The sequence below is a fragment of the Scyliorhinus torazame genome, chromosome 4 (assembly GCF_047496885.1).
Source record: "Scyliorhinus torazame isolate Kashiwa2021f chromosome 4, sScyTor2.1, whole genome shotgun sequence".
Taxonomy (NCBI): domain Eukaryota; kingdom Metazoa; phylum Chordata; class Chondrichthyes; order Carcharhiniformes; family Scyliorhinidae; genus Scyliorhinus; species Scyliorhinus torazame.
Genome location: NC_092710.1, coordinates 47,330,125 through 47,351,352, shown reverse-complemented (window position 1 = coordinate 47,351,352; position 21,228 = coordinate 47,330,125). Strand labels below are relative to the sequence as shown.

The 21,228-nt window shown below is 43.1% G+C and overlaps 11 non-coding genes across 11 annotated transcripts; all 11 read right to left on the bottom strand.

Annotated features, from left to right (window-relative positions):
• Positions 1-8,226: 8,226 nt before the first annotated feature.
• On the bottom strand, positions 8,227-8,300 carry trnat-ugu (transfer RNA threonine (anticodon UGU)). The gene has a single exon. It is a non-coding gene; the product is annotated as a tRNA-Thr (tRNA).
• A 449-nt stretch (positions 8,301-8,749) lies between these two features.
• trnak-uuu (transfer RNA lysine (anticodon UUU)) lies at positions 8,750-8,822 on the bottom strand. The gene has a single exon. It is a non-coding gene; the product is annotated as a tRNA-Lys (tRNA).
• Positions 8,823-9,783: 961 nt separating this feature from the next.
• trnat-ugu (transfer RNA threonine (anticodon UGU)) lies at positions 9,784-9,857 on the bottom strand. Its single transcript has one exon. It is a non-coding gene; the product is annotated as a tRNA-Thr (tRNA).
• A 450-nt stretch (positions 9,858-10,307) lies between these two features.
• Positions 10,308-10,380, bottom strand: trnak-uuu (transfer RNA lysine (anticodon UUU)). The gene has a single exon. It is a non-coding gene; the product is annotated as a tRNA-Lys (tRNA).
• A 961-nt stretch (positions 10,381-11,341) lies between these two features.
• Positions 11,342-11,415, bottom strand: trnat-ugu (transfer RNA threonine (anticodon UGU)). The gene has a single exon. It is a non-coding gene; the product is annotated as a tRNA-Thr (tRNA).
• A 450-nt stretch (positions 11,416-11,865) lies between these two features.
• Positions 11,866-11,938, bottom strand: trnak-uuu (transfer RNA lysine (anticodon UUU)). Its single transcript has one exon. It is a non-coding gene; the product is annotated as a tRNA-Lys (tRNA).
• Positions 11,939-13,003: 1,065 nt separating this feature from the next.
• On the bottom strand, positions 13,004-13,077 carry trnat-ugu (transfer RNA threonine (anticodon UGU)). The gene has a single exon. It is a non-coding gene; the product is annotated as a tRNA-Thr (tRNA).
• A 1,590-nt stretch (positions 13,078-14,667) lies between these two features.
• Positions 14,668-14,741, bottom strand: trnat-ugu (transfer RNA threonine (anticodon UGU)). Its single transcript has one exon. It is a non-coding gene; the product is annotated as a tRNA-Thr (tRNA).
• Positions 14,742-16,332: 1,591 nt separating this feature from the next.
• trnat-ugu (transfer RNA threonine (anticodon UGU)) lies at positions 16,333-16,406 on the bottom strand. The gene has a single exon. It is a non-coding gene; the product is annotated as a tRNA-Thr (tRNA).
• Positions 16,407-16,849: 443 nt separating this feature from the next.
• trnak-uuu (transfer RNA lysine (anticodon UUU)) lies at positions 16,850-16,922 on the bottom strand. The gene has a single exon. It is a non-coding gene; the product is annotated as a tRNA-Lys (tRNA).
• Positions 16,923-17,996: 1,074 nt separating this feature from the next.
• On the bottom strand, positions 17,997-18,070 carry trnat-ugu (transfer RNA threonine (anticodon UGU)). The gene has a single exon. It is a non-coding gene; the product is annotated as a tRNA-Thr (tRNA).
• Positions 18,071-21,228: the final 3,158 nt, after the last annotated feature.

The window sequence follows — 21,228 nt, the reverse complement described above, 5'->3', positions numbered from 1 at the left end:
CTGTGCCTGCCGAGGTAAGGAATCCCCTATTCTTCCAGAGTTGTCCGAAGTCATGAACTACCCCAGAAGCATATCGGGAGTCAGTGTAGATATTTACCCGGCGATCTCCCCTAAGTATACATGCACGGGTGAGGGCAAAAAGTTCGGCTTGTTGTGCTGAGTAAGGGGTCTGGAAAGCTGCCGCTTCTAGAATCAGGCCATCCTGATCTATGATTGCATAACCCGACAGTCTCCGGCCAGTGGGGCTTACTAATGCACTGCCATCAACATACATAATCATGTCAGGTTGTTCTAACGGAATATCACTCAGATCGTCCCTTATTGTTGCAGTTTCCTGAATCAAGGCTAAACAGTCGTGACCAGGCACGTCCTCATTGACAGGGGGACCACTAAGAAAACAGGCTGGATTGATAGTGGTACAGTATTTAAATGTCAGACGTGGATTGTTCAAAAGGTATATCTCATACCTATTCTGACGAGCTGCGGTAAGATGCTGAGTCTGCAGTTGCCCCAATAGTGCGATTACCGAGTGGGAGCTATACACCGTAATATCCTGTTGGAGAGTGATGTTGGCAGCAGCCTGCAAACTATTGTATATCGCTGCCAAGATCTGGGTGCAAACAGGGTGGCCCAACGCCACTGGGTCGAGTTTGGAAGAGTAATATGCTACGGGCCGGTGCTTGTCCCCATGTTGCTGGGTGAGTACCGCTGTTGAACATCCTTCCAGAACAGTGCAGTATATCTGGAATGGTCGGTCGTATAGGGGCCTACCGAGGGCCGGTGCTTGTAGCAAGGCCTGCTTCAGGCAACGGAAGGCCTCGAGTGCCTCGGTGGTGAGAGTAAAATTCCCCCCTTCACTAGTGTAAGGCGTCAGCAGCTTTGTATAGACAGCGATGTTTGGTATCCACTGCCGACAATAATTCATCATACCCAGCCAATGACGAACCTCCTTGGCTATTGTAGGGGCGGGGAATTGGCATATTGGTTCAATCCTACTGGGTTCGAGACCTCTTTCTGTGGCTGTAAGTAAAACTCCTAAGAACTTAACTTTTCTCTGAGCCACCAAGAACTTTGCTTGTGAAACAACATAACCCAACGAAGATAGGTGGTTCAATAATTGGATCACATCATCCCTATTACTGGGCTCGTCAGGACTTGCCACCAATATGTCATCTACATACTGCACCAGAGTGGAACCATGCTCCAATGTCAAGGCCTGGAGTTGGGTCTGCAGACATCTGGAGAAGAGTGTAGGTGAATTGACGAACCCCTGTGGCAGTCGGGTCCAGGTATACTGCTGTCCATTGTAAGTGAAGGCAAACAAATATTGACTTTCAGTCGCAAGTGGGAGGGCAAAGAAGGCGTGCTGAAGGTCAATTACGGCGAAGACCCGGGCTTGAGCTGGAATTTGAGCCAGTATGTGGGCAGGGTTAGGGACGAGAGCATGTAACGGCTGTGCGATGGCATTAATTGAACGTAAATCCTGTACTAATCGGTACTGGTCTGGTTTGGCTGGTTTAGGCACAGCAAGTATGGGGGTGTTACATTCTGATTGGCAAGGGACCAAAATACCCTGTTTCAACAGCTCTTGAATTAATTTATCTATTGATGGAGCAGCTTGAGATTTCAGGGGGTATAGTCGAATGGAAGGTAGCTTTACATGATCCTTAATCATCACCTTAATAGGTGTAACATTTGTCTTTTCCACTTGTGATGGGTATTCCGCCCAGACCTGTGGATTGACATATTCCAACACATCATGTCCCCTGTGATGCTGCAGTCGAGTGTTAATCGTTTCAGGGACCTCAAAATATTTTATGGTAGTGCCGTCCGGCATGACTTGAAGTGCGTAGTCTGTTGGATCCGAATGATCCTCCGCCCTCCTGACCATTCGCCCCATATCCCTGGCATGGTACTGGTCACGGACCTGACGTGTAATATGAGGGCTTACCGAAGCTGACTGTGGCCATAAATGTGGTGATATTGTAACAAAATCGGCTGTACCTTCTTTTCCCGTGACTGTGGCTGTAACCTTGACTGGCCATTCGGTCTCAAGTAATGGCCGGTATTTGTCCTCCAACTCCCTGTTTCGTCCAGTTCTGTCATAGGCCAGGGTAACGTGATGCAGTGACTGTTCAACGTCTAACGTCCACCACTGGGGGGTGATACAAATATAGCACTGTTGTCTCATCCTCCATGATGTAACCGTTACCCCCTCATCTCCGCATTCTAGCTGTAGCTGCAAGATACACAGTAAATCTCGGGCCAACAAGTTACAGTCCAATCCAGTAGTCACTACAAACTGATGCTCTGCAGACTTATTCTCGTAAGTGACTGTCACAGGTTCAGAAATAGGATACTCACACACCTGTCCTTGGAACCCTGACAATTGCTGCGTGTGGTCGGATAATGGTAATTTAAGTGCTGATTGCACAGAAGACATGGCTGCCCCGGTGTCGATTACAAATGAGTGATGTTGATCTCCTATCTGCAGAGAGATAATAGGTTCCCTGTCCGATTGGAGAGTCCTTATGGCTAAATTAGCTAGTCAATCCTGTGTTGGGAAAGGGTTTTCCTGGGAGAAGTCAGTGTATCTCGTCTGTCCTCCCCTTGGTGGATTACCCCTCCTTTGGGTCGGATAATCTCCTTCTACTGCCTGTCTTTTAAAGGGGCATCCCTGTTGCCAGTGATCTACACAGCCGCAATTAAAACATGCATTGCTCCCTCTATTTCTGCCCCGTCCTCTTCTTCCAGTAGACCAATGGCCCCTCAGAGGGGGCTGCGGTTGTAGAGCTGTTGATTTGTTCGGTGGGCCATAAAAAGGGGGTGAGGGTCCCTTTGGGTGGGTTTGGTATCCTCCTCTTCGCTGATCCACCCACCCAAAGTCACTATATTGGGGCTCCTGCTGGTAAACTACCATTTCTGCCGCTTGTTGGGATCGCCAATCATCCTTTTTCATTACATACTCAGTCTTAAGCTTTGTAACTGAGCCTCCTTCTTGGCCTACACCCTCCTTCCAATAAAATCTGACTACCCTTGCCATCTGGGAAGGGTCGTTCTCTGTCCAATTCATGTTATTACATTTCACAGCAGTAACCACAGAAGGTGGTAGGCAATGCATTAACATAGCACAATATTGAGGGGAATTCTGACCATTTTGATACAGCAAATCGCCTGACTGCCCCCGGTAGATTTCATTAAAACGCTCCAGAAATTCCTCTGGCTCTTCAGTCTTCTTAGGTTTTAGGTCTAAGATAACAGAAAGATTTATGGGCCTTTGAAATGTGTATTCAACGCATTCAAGATCTGTGTCCTTCTATCGTCGTCTAACGCATAGGCCTGCTGAAGTGCGGCATGACTAGCATAATTCAGGTGGTTAAGATAATTGCGGTACTCTGCTGGGGTTAAAATCTGCTGGACTAGGGCCCAGAGGGCCCTTGAATCAGCTTGATAAATTGAGATGGTAGTTCTCAAGGAATCCACGAAGGCAGCAGGAGATTTTTTTCTATCTGGGATTGTAGCCATAATAGCCATCATCTCACTGGGTGTCCATGGGAAGTAAACGTCTATCGTGGGGTTCGCTCCCGCAGTCACTGCGTCGGGGTTTCGCATCTTCCTAATCGGTAACTGTCTCCGAATGTCACCAGGGGGCACTCTAGCTATTTCCCCTGGTTGTTCCAAGACTTCAACGTCTCTCCCTGTCACTAGGGGGAGTTCTTTCTCTTCAAAAGAAGTTGTTTCAGCTTCCTTTGTTCCCGAATCTTGTGGTTTCTCCTTAGTTTGGAGAGACTTAGGTGATATGCTTAATTGTTTCAGGTGAGGGTCAAGCCCCTCTCTCGCTGTCCGAGATCTTGTCCTAGAGCTAACTGGGCTTGTGGGACAGAGTTCCTTTTGCTCTTCTGGTCGTGAAGTTGGTAAATCAGGACCCACACTATCACCCACACTATCATCCAAAAGGGCTTGAGTTTCTGGCATATTTGGAATCTGGGAGCAATGACTGGGTATATATTATTGCACTCTGGTGGTTCTGGGATGAACGCAGACCATGCTACAGGTGCAGACGGAACTTTTACTGACTTTTCCAAATTATTGAATTTTTCTTTTTCTGTCAATTCAAGGCCAGCCATTGAACTACGTAGCTCATCTCTTGTTTGACCCGCGTCTTTCCTGTCTCTACTTGCTCTTTTTTTAAATGCACATTCCTTTTTCAAGATCTGTAATGTTTTTAGGTTACCCTGTTCACTAATTGGAATCCCCATTTTAAGGGCATTGTCCTGCCAGCTAGACAACATAATCTTATCTCTTTCCTCTTGACAATATTGCCTCCATAATCCAATTAATTCTTTAGCTTTCATACTTTGATTTTTTTCTCCAAATTTGTCCCTGGATTTTCTTAACCATTTCTAGGTCTTTGGTGCCCCCTAGTGGCCATTCATCTCCCATTTTAGTTCTTAACTGTGCTGACAATTTTCTAAAATCCTTCGCTTTGTCCGGATACTTATCACATAATATTTGCAGTGGCATGCCTGGATCATTTGTGCTATCCAAGGAATTCCCCATAATCTCAACTAGTCCTCGGAACTGCGTTTTTCGCCACTACAGTCGAAGGAGACAATTTTAGCTGAATCAACTATATTTTTAACACACACACACATGGAGGTGAACCATTTTCAATTTCAAATGTCGCATCGACCTCCCATAATCTAACCCAACCGAATTAACTCACAAATGAAGTTGAACCATTTATAGTTTTAAATGTCCCATCAACAATATAGCCTTCCCCAGCCGAATTAACTCACAAATGAAGTTGAACCATTTATAGTTTTAAATATCCCATCAACAATATAACCTACCCCAGCCGAATTAACTCACAAATGAAATCCCATCAATTAAAATGCTAATCCCCAGACTGACCTGTGATTTCGTCGTGGCGGTCTTTCTGTGCCAACCGCGAGTGACCAGACTAATCAGACGATAAGAAGAGGGGAACAATCAATGTGCGGTCATTTTCCAGTTCTACATTGAGGGCCCTCGTTCCCCATCCTCCTGTTCATAATCAGTCTAATTCTGATTTCGCAGTTGAAACCAGGATCGCCCTGAGAAATCAAGGTTTTCGGCACCAAATGTTGAATCCCAAATTTCTTTATCCGTCAGTCTGGCCTCAATAAAAGTCGAGATGGATTTGCAGGTATAACATTAGTTATTTTATTCAGCTTGCAAGCTACCTAGCCCACAGTGATACAGATAACATGTTGCTCTCTGCAGCCCCGGGAGCTAAGTGAATGTCCCACACAAAGAGATCAGTACTGACACATTCAAATGGCATCAAGTTTCACATACTCGACACCCATAGGCCATCCTATGTCCCTCCTGACTTGTTTGATCTATTCTGATTGGCTCACTTCCAATCCCTTTCTCCGGCCCCTATCAATGCAGCATCACTCTCATAGACACACCTCTTCCTGCTTTTTTCCATGCGGTCTAAAATCCTTTGTTTCTACTTGCCAGAATCAAAGTGGCTTATTTCTACATTACATTAACTAATATCTCTAAAGTAACTATTTTAAATCACATTCATCACAAGCAGACCGGCAGCATCCCTTTGGTTTCCTTTCCCAAATTCTTCAACTTGGACTCGCATTTTCCCAATGACTTGCGATGTGGCAACTGTTGTTGCGCAGGGACAATGCACTGGGACTTCAAGACATTGACGAGTAAGGTTAGTTCTCTGAGATATGAGTGGGAAGCTACAGAGATACAGATTGTATTTTAAGAGAGGGAATAAAGGGTGTCATCTGGTGATTGTTGTGGCAGAGAGTGAACGCAAGTAAGCTCATCTAGTAAAGTAGCAAATTATGCAAATCGCAAATTTCAGGGTGTAAATAGATCTGTCAACGCCACATCTTCATGGAAAACGCCCCATCCTTTATCCCGCCCGAATCGTTCTTGCTAGCATGCAGCAACAGATATCGTCCAATAAAAATGCAAATGACTGCAGATGTGAAATCTGAAAAAAAACAGGAAATGATGGAAAATCTCAGTGGGTCTGGCAGCATCTGTGAAGAGAGAACCGAGCTAACGTTTCGAGGCTGCGTCACTCTTCATCAGAGTAAATCATTTGATCATTCAATCTTTGCTCACAGACATCGCTGACAGACATTCAAAATGTTCCTACTCTATTTCCTGAGGTCAATTCTGTCGTGCATTCAAAGGAAAATACTGCAGATGTTGTGAACCTGCATGAGAAGCTAAATATGATTGGATTAAAGCTCAGAAAATTAGAGGATGTCTGTGGAGCCAGACACAAAGTTAATGTTTCAAATCCGTGTGATCCTTATTCAGAGCTGAAGCGAGGTTACATGCAATGGAGTAGATGAGGAAAATGGAAGTTGCGTGAAAAATGGGAGATATGGAAGTTTGAATCAAGTTTGACATAAATCAAGGGAAAGCAATGTTGAAGGTCAATACCACAGAAATGTTGTCAACATTTCCTGTGTCCACCATTGAATGAGGAGCATTCTTCACAGGCGACATGCTTAAACCTGAATGGAGAAGAGTACTGCTGAGATTTGAACTCAGGATCTCCTGTTTACAAGACAGGCACATTAACCATCTAAGCCACAGCACCAATCTGCAAAGAAATTTTGCAAGTGTAGAACAGATATCAATTGTTTTGATTAAACATCAGTATTGTTGATTTCTCCTGCTGACTTTGAGAGTGCAAATTAAAATATTCATCGGCACTGGGCTTTTGAAACTGTAAAAACTGCAGTTATTCTGAAAGTTATTAATTGAAAAGCAGTTCTGCAGGAAAGAAGTATACAAACAGGAAATATTTTGCGAATTGGGAAGTGATTAAACATGGCCAGAAAACTACAGTTGTATAATGCAGGACAAGACCAGGAGAGAGTTATTCCATTCACTGAAAACCTAGCAAAAATTCTTGAAAATTCTGGACGGCTGTTGCAATTTGGCAAACACGACGTTGTCACGGTTCATCCACTTTCCACAAAGCATCCTGCATTCTTTATTTTTATTTCCGACCGTTCATTGGGAAGCAAACGCCTTGAGCCAAAATCAAAACCATGCCAGGGACTTGAACCCTGGATCCTCAGATTAAAAGTCTGATGCTCTACCGACTGAGCTACCAGGACCCATTACGAAAATGTTCTCATAGTTCAGTTCAAAGTCTCATATTGTATCTTTTGAATTTCCTTCACTGGTCATTCTGCCTCTCCAGCTCATTTCCCTCGCAAGCAGACCGGCAGCCTCCCTTCGGCTTTCTTTCTCAAATTCTTCAACGTGGACTCGCATTTTACCAATGACCTGTGATGTGACAACTGTTGTTACCCAGGGACATGCACTGGGACTTCAAGACATTGAAGATTACACTAGTTCGTTGAGATATCAGTGGGAAGCTGCAGAGATACAGATTGTATTTTGAGAGAGGGAATAAAGCGTGTCATCTGTTGTTTGTTGTGGCAGAGTGTGAACGCAAGTAAGCTCATCTAGTAAAGTAACAAATTATGCAAATCGCAAAGTTTCAGGGTGTAAATAGATCTGTCAACGCCACATCTTCATGGAAAACTCCCCATCCTTTATACCGCCCAAATCGTTCTTGCTGACATGCAGCAACATATATCGTCCAATAAAAAGGCAAATCACTGCAGATGTGAAATCTGAAAAAAAACAGGAAATGATGGAAAATCTCAGTGGGTCTGGCAGCATCTGTGAAGAGAGAACCGAGCTAACGCTTCGAGGCTGGGTCACTCTTCATCAGAGTAAATCATTTAATCATTCAATCTTTGCCCACAGACATCGCTGACAGACATTCAGAATGTTCCTACTGGATTTCCTGAGGTCAATCCTGTCGTGCATTCAAAGGAATATACTGCACATGTTGTGAATGTGCATGAGAAACTAAAAATGATTGGATTAAAGCTCATAAAATTTGAGGATGTCTGTGGAGCCAGACACAAAGTTAATGTTTCAAATCCGTGTGATCCTTATTCAGAGCTGAAGCGAGGTTACATGCAATGAAGTAGATGAGGAAAATGGAAGTTGCGTGAAAAGTGGGTGATATGGAAGTTTGAATCAAGTTTGACATAAATCAAGGGAAAGCAATGTTGATGTTCAGTACCACAGAAACGTTGTCACCATTTTCTGTGTCCACCATTGAATGAGGACCATTCTTCACAGGCTACATGCTTACACCTGAATGTATAAAGGTACTGCTGAGATTTGAACTCAGGATCTCCTGTTTACAAGACAGGCGCTTTAACCATCTAAGCCACAGCACCAATCAGCAAGACAGCTTTGCAAGTGTAGAACAGATTTCAATTGTTTTGATTAAACATCAGTATTGTTGATTTCTCATGCTGACTTTGAGAGTGCAAATTAAAATATTCATCGGCACTGGGCTTTTGAAACTGTAAAAACTGCAGTTATTCTGAAAGTTATTAATTGAAAAGCAGTTCTGCAGGAAAGAAGTATACAAACAGGAAATATTTTGCGAATTGGGAAGTGATTAAACATGGCCAGAAAACTACAGTGGTATAATGCTGGATAAGACCAGGAGAGAGTTTTTACATTCACTGAAAATCTAGCAAAAATTCTTGAAAATTCTGGACGGCTGTTGCAATTTGGCAAACACGACGTTGTCACGGTTCTTCAACTTTCCATAAAGCATCCTGCATTCTTTATTTTTATTTCCGTTCATTGGGAAGCAAACGCCTTAAGCCACAATCAAAACCCTGACAGGGACTTGAACCCTGGACCCTCAGATTAAAAGTCTGATGCTCTACCGACTGAGCTGCCAAGGCACATTTCAAAAACATTCTCACAGCTCACTTCAAAGTCTCATATTGTACCTTTTGAATTTCCTTCACTGGGAATTCAGCCTCTCCAGCTCATTTCCCTCGCAAGCAGACCGGCAGCCTCCCTTCGGCTTTCTTTCTCAAATTCTTCAACTTGGACTCGCATTTTACCAATGAACTGTGATGTGACAACTGTTGTTACCCAGGGACATGCACTGGAACTTCAAGACATTGAAGATTACGTTTAGTTCGCTGAGATATCAGTGGGAAGCTGCAGAGATACAGATTCGATTTTGAGAGAGGGAATAAAGCGTGTCATCTGTTGTTTGTTGTGGCAGAGTGTGAACGCAAGTAAGCTCATCGAGTAAAGTAGCAAATTATGCAAATCGCAAAGTTTCAGGGTGTAAATAGATCTGTCAACGCCACATCTTCATGGAAAATGCCCCATCGTTTATCCCGCCCAAATCGTTCTTGCTGACATGCAGCAACATATATCGTCCAATAATAATGCAAATTACTGCAGATGTGAAATCTGAAAAAAAAACAGGAAATGATGGAAAATCTCAGTGGGTCTGGCAGCATCTGTGAAGAGAGAACCAAGCTAACGTTTCGAGGCTGGGTCACTCTTCATCAGAGTAAATCTGTGAATCTGCATGAGAAAGTAAAAATGATTGGATTAAAGCTCATCAAATTTGAGGACGTCTGTGCAACCAGACACAAAGTTAATGTTTCAAATCCGTGTGATCCTTATTCAGAGCTGAATCGAAGTTACATGCAATGGAGTAGATGAGGAAAATGGAAGTTGCGTGAAAAATGGGAGATATGGAAGTTTGAATCAAGTTTGACATAAAACAAGCGAAAACAATTTTGAAGGTCAGTACCACAGAAACTATGTCAACATTTTCTGTGTTCACCATTAAATGAGGAGCATTCTTCACAAGCTACATGCTTCAACCTGAATGTATAAAGGCACTGCTGAGATTTGAACTCAAGATCTCCTGTTTACAAGACAGGTGCTTTAACCATCTAAGCCACAGCACCAATCTGCAAAGAAATTTTGCAAGTGTAGAACAGATTTCAATTGTTTTGATTAAACATCAGTATTGTTGATTTCTCCTGCAGACTTTGAGAGTGCAAACTAAAATATTCATCAGCACTGGCCTTTTGAAACTGTAAAAATTGCAGTTATTTCTGAAAGTTATTAATTTAAAAGCAGTTCTGCAGGAAAGAAGTATACAAACAGGAAATATTTTGCGAATTGGGAAGTGATTAAACATGGCCAGAAAACTACAGTGGTATAATGCTGGATAAGACCAGGAGAGAGTTATTCCATTCACTGAAAATCTAGCAAAAATTCTTGAAAATTCTGGACGGCTGTTGCAATTTGGCAAACACGACGTTGTCACGGTTCTTCAACTTTCCATAAAGCATCCTGCATTCTTTATTTTTATTTCCGTTCATTGGGAAGCAAACGCCTTAAGCCACAATCAAAACCCTGACAGGGACTTGAACCCTGGACCCTCAGATTAAAAGTCTGATGCTCTACCGACTGAGCTGCCAAGGCACATTTCAAAAACATTCTCACAGCTCACTTCAAAGTCTCATATTGTACCTTTTGAATTTCCTTCACTGGGAATTCAGCCTCTCCAGCTCATTTCCCTCGCAAGCAGACCGGCAGCCTCCCTTCGGCTTTCTTTCTCAAATTCTTCAACTTGGACTCGCATTTTACCAATGACCTGTGATGTGACAACTGTTGTTACCCAGGGACATGCACTGGGACTTCAAGACATTGAAGATTACGTTTAGTTCGCTGAGATATCAGTGGGAAGCTGCAGAGATACAGATTCGATTTTGAGAGAGGGAATAAAGCGTGTCATCTGTTGTTTGTTGTGGCAGAGTGTGAACGCAAGTAAGCTCATCGAGTAAAGTAGCAAATTATGCAAATCGCAAAGTTTCAGGGTGTAAATAGATCTGTCAACGCCACATCTTCATGGAAAATGCCCCATCCTTTATCCCGCCCAAATCGTTCTTGCTGACATGCAGCAACATATATCGTCCAATAATAATGCAAATTACTGCAGATGTGAAATCTGAAAAAAAAACAGGAAATGATGGAAAATCTCAGTGGGTCTGGCAGCATCTGTGAAGAGAGAACCAAGCTAACGTTTCGAGGCTGGGTCACTCTTCATCAGAGTAAATCTGTGAATCTGCATGAGAAAGTAAAAATGATTGGATTAAAGCTCATCAAATTTGAGGACGTCTGTGCAACCAGACACAAAGTTAATGTTTCAAATCCGTGTGATCCTTATTCAGAGCTGAATCGAAGTTACATGCAATGGAGTAGATGAGGAAAATGGAAGTTGCGTGAAAAATGGGAGATATGGAAGTTTGAATCAAGTTTGACATAAAACAAGCGAAAACAATTTTGAAGGTCAGTACCACAGAAACTATGTCAACATTTTCTGTGTTCACCATTAAATGAGGAGCATTCTTCACAAGCTACATGCTTCAACCTGAATGTATAAAGGCACTGCTGAGATTTGAACTCAGGATCTCCTGTTTACAAGACAGGTGCTTTAACCATCTAAGCCACAGCACCAATCTGCAAAGAAATTTTGCAAGTGTAGAACAGATTTCAATTGTTTTGATTAAACATCAGTATTGTTGATTTCTCCTGCAGACTTTGAGAGTGCAAACTAAAATATTCATCAGCACTGGCCTTTTGAAACTGTAAAAATTGCAGTTATTTCTGAAAGTTATTAATTTAAAAGCAGTTCTGCAGGAAAGAAGTATACAAACAGGAAATATTTTGCGAATTGGGAAGTGATTAAACATGGCCAGAAAACTACAGTGGTATAATGCTGGATAAGACCAGGAGAGAGTTATTCCATTCACTGAAAACCAGGCAAAAATTCTTGAAAATTCTGGACCGCTGTTGCAATTTGGTAAACACGACGTTGTCACGGTTCTTCCACTTTCCTTGAAGCATCCTGCATTTTTGATTATTACTTCCGTTCATTGGGAAGCAAACTCCTTGAGCCAAAATCAAAACCCTGACAGGGACTTGAACCCTGGACCCTCAGATTAAAAGTCTGATGCTCCACCGACTGAGCTACCAGGGCCCATTACAAAAATGTTCTCATAGTTCAGTTCAAAGTCTCATATTGTATCTTTTGAATTTCCTTCACTGGTCATTCAGCCTCTCCAGCTCATTTCCCTCGCAAGCAGACCGGCAGCCTCCCTTCGGCTTTCTTTCTCAAATTCTTCAACTTGGACTCGCATTTTACCAATGACCTGTGATGTGACAACTGTTGTTACCCAGGGACATGCACTGGGACTTCAAGACATTGAAGATTACACTAGTTCGTTGAGATATCAGTGGGAAGCTGCAGAGATACAGATTGTATTTTGAGAGAGGGAATAAAGCGTGTCATCTGTTGTTTGTTGTGGCAGAGTGTGAACGCAAGTAAGCTCATCTATTAAAGTAACAAATTATGCAAATCGCAAAGTTTCAGGGTGTAAATAGATCTGTCAACGCCACATCTTCATGGAAAACTCCCCATCCTTTATACCGCCCAAATCGTTCTTGCTGACATGCAGCAACATATATCGTCCAATAAAAAGGCAAATCACTGCAGATGTGAAATCTGAAAAAAAACAGGAAATGATGGAAAATCTCAGTGGGTCTGGCAGCATCTGTGAAGAGAGAACCGAGCTAACGCTTCGAGGCTGGGTCACTCTTCATCAGAGTAAATCATTTAATCATTCAATCTTTGCCCACAGACATCGCTGACAGACATTCAGAATGTTCCTACTGGATTTCCTGAGGTCAATCCTGTCGTGCATTCAAAGGAATATACTGCACATGTTGTGAATCTGCATGAGAAACTAAAAATGATTGGATTAAAGCTCATAAAATTTGAGGATGTCTGTGGAGCCAGACACAAAGTTAATGTTTCAAATCCGTGTGATCCTTATTCAGAGCTGAAGCGAGGTTACATGCAATGGAGTAGATGAGGAAAATGGAAGTTGCATGAAAAACGGGAGATTATGGAAATTTGAATCAAGTTTGACATAAAACAAGCGAAAACAATCTTGAAGGTCAGTACCATAGAAATGTTGTCAACATTATCTGTGTTCACCATTAAACATGCTTCACAACTACATGCTTTGACCTGAATTTATAAAGGTACTGCTGAGATTTGAACTCAGGATCTCCTGTTTACAAGACAGGTGCTTTAACCATCTAAGCCACAGCACCAATCTGCAAGACAGCTTTGCAAGTGTAGAACAGATTTCAATTGTTTTGATTAAATTTTGTATTGTTGATATCTCCTGCTGACTTTGAGAGTGCAAATTAAAATATTCATCGGCACTGGGCTTTTGAAACTGTAAAAATTGCAGTGATTCTGAAAGTTGTTAATTTAAAAGCAGTTCTGCAGGAAAGAAGTATACAAACAGGAAATATTTTGCGAATTGGGAAGTGATTAAACATGACCAGAAAACTACAGTGGTATAATGCAGGACAAGACCAGGAGAGAGTTTATACATTCACTGAAAATCACGCAAAAATTCTTGAAAATTCTGGACGGCTGTTGCAATTTGGCAAACACGACGTTGTCACGGTTCTTCCACTTTCCATAAAGCATCCTGCATTCTTTATTTTTATTTCCTACCGTTCATTGGGAAGCAAACGCCTTGAGCTAAAATCAAACGTTGGCAGGGACTTGAACCCTTGACACTCAGATTAAAAGCCTGATGTTCTCTCGACTGAGCTATCAGGGCCCATCACAAAAATGTTCTCATCGCTCACTTCAAAGTCTCATATTGTATCTTTTGAATTTCCTTCACTGGTAATTCAGCCTCTCCAGCTCATTTCCCTCGCAAGCAGACCGGCAGCCTCCCTTCGGCTTTCTTCCTCAAATTCTTCAACTTGGACTCGCATTTTACCAATGACCTGTGATGTGACAACTGTTGTTACCCAGGGACATGCACTGGGACTTCAAGACATTGAAGATTACGTTTAGTTCGCTGAGATATCAGTGGGAAGCTACAGAGATACAGATTGTATTTTCAGAGAGGGAATAAAGCGTGTCATCTGTTGTTTGTTGTGGCAGAGTGTGAACGCAAGGAAGCTCATCTAGAAAAGTAACAAATTATGCAAATCGCAAAGTTTCAGGGTGTAAATAGATCTGTCAACGCCACATCTTCATGGAAAACGCCCCATTCTTTATACCGCCCAAATCGTTCTTGCTGACATGCAGCAACATATATCGTCCAATAAAAAGGCAAATTACTGCGGATGTGAAATCTGAAAAAAACAGGAAATGATGGAAAATCTCAGTGGGTCTGGCAGCATCTGTGAAGAGAGAACCGAGCTCACGTTTCGAGGCTGGGTCACTCTTCATCAGAGTAAATCATTCAATCATTCAATCTTTGCTCACAGACATCGCTGACAGACATTCAAAATGTTCCTACTGAATTTCCTGAGGTCAATCCTGTCGTGCATTCAAAGGAAAATACTGCACATGTTGTGAATCTGCATGAGAAACTAAAAATGATTGGATTAAAGCTCATAAAATTTGAGGATGTCTGTGGAGCCAGACACAAAGTTAATGTTTCAAATCCGTGTGATCCTTATTCAGAGCTGAAGCGAGGTTACATGCAATGGAGTAGATGAGGAAAATGGAAGTTGCATGAAAAACGGGAGATTATGGAAATTTGAATCAAGTTTGACATAAAACAAGCGAAAACAATCTTGAAGGTCAGTACCATAGAAATGTTGTCAACATTATCTGTGTTCACCATTAAACATGCTTCACAGGCTACATGCTTTGACCTGAATTTATAAAGGTACTGCTGAGATTTGAACTCAGGATCTCCTGTTTACAAGACAGGCACTTTAACCATCTAAGCCACAGCACCAATCTGCAAGACAGCTTTGCAAGTGTAGAACAGATTTCAATTCTTTTGATTAAACATCAGCATTGTTGATTTCTCCTGCTGACTTTGAGAGTGCAAATTAAAATATTCATCGGCACTGGGCTTTTGAAACTGTAAAAATTGCAGTGATTCTGAAAGTTGTTAATTTAAAAGCAGTTCTGCAGGAAAGAAGTATACAAACAGGAAATATTTTGCGAATTGGGAAGTGATTAAACATGACCAGAAAACTACAGTGGTATAATGCAGGACAAGACCAGGAGAGAGTTTATACATTCACTGAAAATCGAGCAAAAATTCTTGAAAATTCTGGACGGCAGTTGCAATTTGGCAAACACGACGTTGTCACGGTTCTTCCACTTTCCATAAAGCATCCTGCATTCTTTATTTTTATTTCCGACCGTTCATTGGGAAGCAAACGCCTTGAGCTAAAATCAAACGTTGACAGGGACTTGAACCCTTGCCACTCAGATTAAAAGCCTGATGTTCTCTCGACTGAGCTATCAGGGCCCATCACAAAAATGTTCTCATCGCTCACTTCAAAGTCTCATATTGTATCTTTTGAATTTCCTTCACTGGTAATTCAGCCTCTCCAGCTCATTTCCCTCGCAAGCAGACCGGCAGCCTCCCTTCGGCTTTCTTTCTCAAATTCTTCAACTTGGACTCGCATTTTACCAATGACCTGTGATGTGACAACTGTTGTTACCCAGGGACATGCACTGGGACTTCAAGACATTGAAGATTACGTTTAGTTCGCTGAGATATCAGTGGGAAGCTACAGAGATACAGATTGTATTTTCAGAGAGGGAATAAAGCGTGTCATCTGTTGTTTGTTGTGGCAGAGTGTGAACGCAAGTAAGCTCATCTAGAAAAGTAACAAATTATACAAATCGCAACGTTTCAGGGTGTAAATAGATCTGTCAACGCCACATCTTCATGGAAAACGCCCCATCCTTTATACCGCCCAAATCGTTCTTGCTGACATGCAGCAACATATATCGTCCAATAAAAAGGCAAATTACTGCAGATGTGAAATCTGAAAAAAAACAGGAAATGATGGAAAATCTCAGTGGGTCTGGGAGCATCTGTGAAGAGAGAACCGAGCTAACGTTTCGAGGCTGGGTCACTCTTCATCAGAGTAAATCATTTAATCATTCAATCTTTGCTCACAGACATCCCTGACAGACATTCAAAATGTTCCTACTGGATTTCCTGAGGTCAATCCTGTCGTGCATTCAAAGGAAAATACTGCACATGTTGTGAATCTGCATGAGAAACTAAAAATGATTGGATTAAAGATCATAAAATTTGAGGATGTCTGTGGAGCCAAACACAAAGTTAATGTTTCAAATCCGTGTGATCCTTATTCAGAGCTGAAGCGAGGTTAGATGCAATGGAGTAGATGAGGAAAATGGAAGTTGCGTGAAAAATGGGAGATATGGAAGTTTGAATCAAGTTTGACATAGTTCAAGGGAAAGAAATCTTGAACGTCAGTACCATAGAAATGTTGTCAACATTTTCTGTGTTCACCATTAAACATTCTTCACAGTCAACATGCTTTGACCTGAACGTATATAGGTACTGCTGAGATTTGAACTCAGGATCTCCTGTTTACAAGACAGGCTCTTTAACCATCTAAGCCACAGCACCAATCTGCAAGACAGCTTTGCAAGTGTAGAACAGATTTCAATTGTTTTGATTAAACATCAGTATTGTTGATTTCTCCTGCTGACTTTGAGAGTGCAAATTAAAATATTCATCGGCACTGGGCTTTTGAAACTGAAAAATTGCAGTTATTCTGAAAGTTATTAATTTAAAAGCAGTTCTGCAGGAAAGAAGTATACAAACAGGAAGTATTTTGCGAATTGGGAAATGATTAAACATGGCCAGAAAATTATAGTGGTATAATGCAGGACAAGATCAGGAGAGGGTTTATACATTCACTGAAAATCTAGCAAAAATTCTTGAAAATTCTGGACGGCTGTTGCAATTTGGCAAACACGACGTTGTCACGGTTCTTCCACTTTCCATTAAATTCTTTATTTTTATTTCCTACCGTTCATTGGGAAGCAAACGCCTTGAGCCAAAATCAAAACCCTGACAGGGACTTGAACCCTGAACCCTCAGATTAAAAGTCTGATGCTCGACCAACTGAGCTACCAGGGCCCATTATAAAAATGTTCTCATAGCTCACTTCAAAGTCTCATATTGTATCATTTGAATTTCCATCACTGGTCATTCAGCCTCTCCAGCTCATTTCCCTCGCAAGCAGACCGGCAGCCTCCCTTCGGCTTTCTTTCTCAAATTCTTCAACTTGGACTCGCATTTTACCAATGACCTGTGATGTGACAACTGTTGTTACCCAGGGACATACACTGGGACTTCAAGACATTGAAGATTACGTTTAGTTCGCTGAGATATCAGTGGGAAGCTGCAGAGATACAGATTGTATTTTGAGAGAGGGAATAAAGGGTGTCATCTGTTGTTTGTTATGGCAGAGAGTGAACGCAAGTAAGCTCATCTGGTAAAGTAACAAATTATGCAAATCGCAAATTTTCAGGGTGTAAATAGATCTGCAAATGCCACATCTTCATGGAAAACGCCCCATCCTTTATCCCGCCCAAATCGTTCTTGCTGACATGCAGCAACATATATCGTCCAATAAAAAGGCAAATTACTGCGGATGTGAAATCTGAAAAAAAACAGGAAATGATGGAAAATCTCAGTGGGTCTGGCAGCATCTGTGAAGAGAGAACCAAGCTCACGTTTCGAGGCTGGGTCACTCTTCATCAGAGTAAATCATTCAATCATTCAATCTTTGCTCACAGACATCGCTGACAGACATTCAAAATGTTCCTACTGGATTTCCTGAGGTCAATCCTGTCGTGCATTCAAAGGAAAATACTGCACATGTTGTGAATCTGCATGAGAAATTAAAAATGATTGGATTAAAGCTCATAAAATTTGAGGATGTCTGTGGAGCCAGACACAAAGTTAATGTTTCAAATCCGTGTGATCCTTATTCAGAGCTGAAGCGAGGTTACATGCAATGGAGTAGATGAGGAAAATGGAAGTTGCATGAAAAACGGGAGATTATGGAAATTTGAATCAAGTTTGACATAAAACATGCGAAAACAATCTTGAAGGTCAGTACCATAGAAATGTTGTCAACGTTTTCTGTGTTCACCATTAAACAAGGAGCATTCTTCACAGGCTACATGCTTTGACCTGAATGTATAAAGGTACTGCTGAGATTTGAACTCAGGATCTCCTGTTTACAAGACAGGCGCTTTAACCATCTAAGCCACAGCACCAATCTGCAAGGCAACTTTGCAAGTGTAGAACAGATTTCAATTGTTTTGATTAAATTTTGTATTGTTGATATCTCCTGCTGACTTTGAGTGTGCAAACTAAAATATTCATCGGCACTGGGCTTTTGAAACTGAAAAATTGCAGTTATTTCTGAAAGTTATTAATTTAAAAGACGTTCTGCTGGAAAGGAGCATACAAACAGGAAATATTTTGCGAATTGGGAAGTGATTAAACATGGCCAGAAAACTACAGTGGTATAATGCAGGACAAGACCAGGAGAGAGCTTATACATTCACTGAAAATTTAGCAAAAATTCTTGAAAATTCTGGACGGCTGTTGCAATTTGGCAAACACGACGTTGTCACGGTTCTTCCACTTTCCATAAAGCATCCTGCATTCTTTATTTTTAATTCCTACCGTTCATTGGGAAGCAAACGCCTTGAGCCAAAATCAAAACCTTGAGAGGGACTTGAACCCTGGATCCTCGGATTAAAAGGCTGACGCTCTTCCAACTGAGGTGCCAGGGCCCAATAGAAAAATGTTCTCATAGTTCACTTCAAGGTCTCATATTGTATCTTTTGAATTTCCTTCACTGGTGATTCAGCCTCTCCAGCTCATTTCCCTCGCAAGCAGACCGGCAGCCTCCCTTCGGCTTTCTTTCTCAAATTCTTCAACTTGGACTCGCATTTTACCAATGACCTGTGATGTGACAACTGTTGTTACCCAGGGACATGCACTGGGACTTCAAGACATTGAAGATTACGTTTAGTTCGCTGAGATATCAGTGGGAAGCTGCAGAGATACAGATTGTATTTTGAGAGAGGGAATAAAGGGTGTCATCTGTTGTTTGTTGTGGCAGAGAGTGAACGCAAGTAAGCTCATCTAGTAAAGTAGCAAATTATGCAAATCGCAAAGTTTCAGGGTGTAAATAGATCTGTCAACGCCTCATCTTCATGGAAAACGCCCAATAATTTATCCCGCCCGAATCGTTCTTGCTAACATGCAGCAACATATATCGTCCAATAAAAAAGCAAATTACTGCGGATGTGAAATCTGAATTAAAATAGGAAATGATGGAAAATCTCAGTGGGTCTGGCAGCATCTGTGAAGAGAGAACCGAGCTAACGCTTCGAGGCTGGGCCACTCTTCATCAGAGTAAATCATTTAATCGTTCAATCTTTGCTCACAGACATCGCTGACAGACATTCAAAATGTTCCTACTGGATTTCCTGAGGTCAATTCTGTCGTGCATTCAAAGGAAAATACTGCACATGTTGTGAATGTGCATGACAAACTAAAAATGATTGGATTAAAGCTCATAAAATTTGAGGATGTCTGTGGAGCCAGACACAAAGTTAATGTTTCAAAACCGTGTGATCCTTATTCAGAGCTGAAGCGAGGTTACATGCAATGGAGTAGATGAGGAAAATGGAAGTTGTGTGAATAATGGGAGATATGGAAGTTTGACATAAAGCAAAGGAAAGCAATCTTGAAGGTCAGTACCTCAGAAATGTTGTCAATGTTTTCTGTGATCACCATTAGATGAGTTGGATTTTTCACAGGCTACATGCTTTCATCTGAACAGGTAAAGGTACAGTTGAGATTAGAACTCAGAATCTCCTGTTTATAAGACAGGCGCTTTAACCATCTGAGCCACAGCACCAACCTGCAAGACACATTTGCATGTGTAGAACAGATTTCAATTGTTTTGATTAAACATCAGTATTGTTGATTTCTCCTGCTGACTTTGAGAGTGTGTGGTAGTATGTATTGGGGGTCATGTGGGACTGGAAGCCCTAATGTCATTGGCTGACAGATCCCGGGTCCTGGTTGGCCGTTGACCTCATACTCCGCCCTGAAGGCGAAGTATAAGAAGCCGGTGCCTTCCCCCGCAGGCCAGTTTACTATCGGGCTGCTGGGGAACAGACACGCTAAATAAAGTCTCATCGACTTCACTCTATTTGTCTCACGGAGTCTTTGTGCGCCACAATTTATTAAGCGTGCCTAAAAAGGACTATGGAGCTCAGGATCATTCCAGAATGCCTGAGGATCTGCCCCCACGCAGTGAATGCGGCAGCAGCCTTCAAACACTGGCAGACTTGCTTTGAGGCCTACATCACATCGACCACAGGCCGCGTCTCAGACGAACAAAAACTGCAGGTCCTGCACTCGAGGGTGAGCACGGAGATTTTCACCCTCATTGAAGACACCCGCGATTTACAGACGGCCTTCACAGCACTGAGAAGTCTCTTTGTTCGCCCAGTTAACCAAATCTACGCTCGCTACCAGCTCGCGACAAGACGGCAAGCTCCCGGAGAATCGATGGACGAGTTCTACGCCGCGCTGCTGATTTTGGGACGAGCCTGCAGCTGCCCGTCGGTGAACGCAAACGAACACATGGACATGTTAATGCGCGATGCTTTTGTTGCAAGTATGCAATCCTCCCAAATCCGCCAAAGACTTCTAGAAAAAGAGTCACTAGGACTCTCAGAGGCACGGGCCCTGGCAGCCTCGCTGGACGTAGCCGCGCGTAATACCCGCGCCTACGGCCCCGACCGCGCGGCAGGCCATTGGGCCCCGTACGTACCCGCCGCGGCAAACCCCCTACCGCCCCCCCCCCCGGACACCCCACAGGCTTGCGCAGTCCAAACGCCGAGTCGCACCGGGGGCGCCCGCTGTTATTTCTGCGGCCAGGCGAAGCACCCCCAACAACGCTGTCCGGCCCGCGCAGCCATCTGCAAAAGCTGCAGGAAAAAGGGCCAGTATGCGGTGGTGTGCCGATCCCGCGTGGTCGCCGCCGTCCCGGGAGAACAGGGAGCCCTACAGGCAGTCTATGCCTCCCAACCCCCCCAGCAAGCCATGTGCGACCCGCAGGCGCCGCCATTTTGGGTCCCGATCACCGCGGCCCCGGGAGATCTGGGAGCCCTGCACGCCGCCTACGCTCCCCAACCCCCCTCCCCGCAGCCCATGTACGACCCGCCGCCGGCGCTCCCGATTTGGGTGCCGGCCAACACTCTCCACGGAGAGGAGGGGGTTTTTCGCATCCCGAACGCCACCCTCACCCCCGTCCCGCGCCCCACGCCTGACCCGCCGGCGCCACCTACCTTGACCCCGACCACCGATGTCCCCGGCGAGGGAGCTCCGCGCGGTGCCAGCGCTC